Genomic DNA, 1,519 nt, shown 5'->3' with positions numbered 1-1,519 from the left:
CCAAGGTTCTTTGCCACAGGCTTAATGTGATTTACTAGGGAACCAGCAGATGGCAGTATTTGTTTTGCCATCTGCTGGGACCCAATGACCAGGATTTCTGTTTTGTCTGAGTTCAGCTGGAGGAAATTATTTGACATCCATTTTTTAACTTCACAAAGGCAGTTGTTCAGTGAACTCAGCATTCCAGGGTCTGTGGATCTGACGGGCAAGTATATTTGTGTGTCATCAGCATAAATATGAAAAGAAATGCCATGTTTATGGATAATATGTCCAAGGGGAAGCAGATACAAGGAAAACAAAATGGATCCTAAGACCGACCCCTGAGGCAAACCATATTTAACTGGACAGAATGAAGAGACATAGTTGTTTACAGACACGCAAAACTTCCTATTTGACAGGTAGGATGAAAACCCATCTAGGGCCGTACCAGAGATCCCCACCCAGTGCCTCAGTCTGTCTAACATGATGTTGTGATCAATGGTGTCAAAAGCAGCGCTAAGGTCCAGGAGTACCAGGACTGAGCACATACCTTCATCAGCAGACATTAAAAGGTCATTGGTGACTTTAAGCAGGGCAGTCTCAGTGCTGTGGTACTTCCTGAAACCAGATCAAATGGGGCCCAACAGAATCTATTACTTTCAGTAAAAACTCTGTAGGTATTACATCAAGTGGGCCGGAGGACACTCTCATTTGTGATACTGTTTTGAAAAGCTCAGACAAGTCGATGGGATAAAACTGGTTAAAACTCTCTTGTTGCTGGTGAGGAACCTCTGAGTAAGAGGCCGCGGGGATAATAAAGGCTCTGATTGACACCACCTTATTGGTAAAATAAGATAAAAACACTACTTCCCGCTGAGGCACAAGGAGAGGAGTTTACCAGCTCATCCACAGTCTTAAACAGAAACATGGGGTTGTGTTTATGTGTAGTAATGAGTTCAGAAAAATAGTGTGTTCTCGCATCCTTAACCATGTTATTGTAGTTAATTAATAAATCCTTCAGACTGAGGTAATGGACTTGGAGACCGGATTTTTTCCATCTGCGCTCTGCTTTCCTGCATTCCCTTTTTAGGCTGTGAATGCTGTCATTTATCCAGGATTGTTTACTAGCTTTAGATGTAGGCCTAACCTTTAGAGGAGCAGTAATATTTAGTGACGACAAACAGATATGATTGAAGTGATCGACCAGATTGTTGGTGTTTGAATCAGACAGCTGTTGGCTTTGGCACATTTTGTTCATTAAAGATGCGAGAACACACGGAGCTTGGTGAGGCGGCATGAGTAACAGGCGAATCGCAGCTAAAAACAATATATCTGTGGTCAGATATGGTCATGTCCACTAATTCCACAGAGGAAATGCTGTCACCCAGGGTGAAAATCAAGTCCAGTGTATGACCACGGTTATGTGTTTGCCCTTTGACATGTTGTTTGAAGTTAAAAGAAGTGGCCATATTTAAAAAGTCAGTTGCATTAACATTGGTGGGGTCATCAACATGAATATTAAAATCGCCACAAAGAACAA

This window comes from Micropterus dolomieu, linkage group LG14 (genome assembly GCF_021292245.1).
Source record: "Micropterus dolomieu isolate WLL.071019.BEF.003 ecotype Adirondacks linkage group LG14, ASM2129224v1, whole genome shotgun sequence".
Lineage (NCBI taxonomy): Eukaryota > Metazoa > Chordata > Actinopteri > Centrarchiformes > Centrarchidae > Micropterus > Micropterus dolomieu.
The sequence above is the reverse complement of the archived record's forward strand: the minus strand, read 5'-3'. Positions refer to the sequence as shown.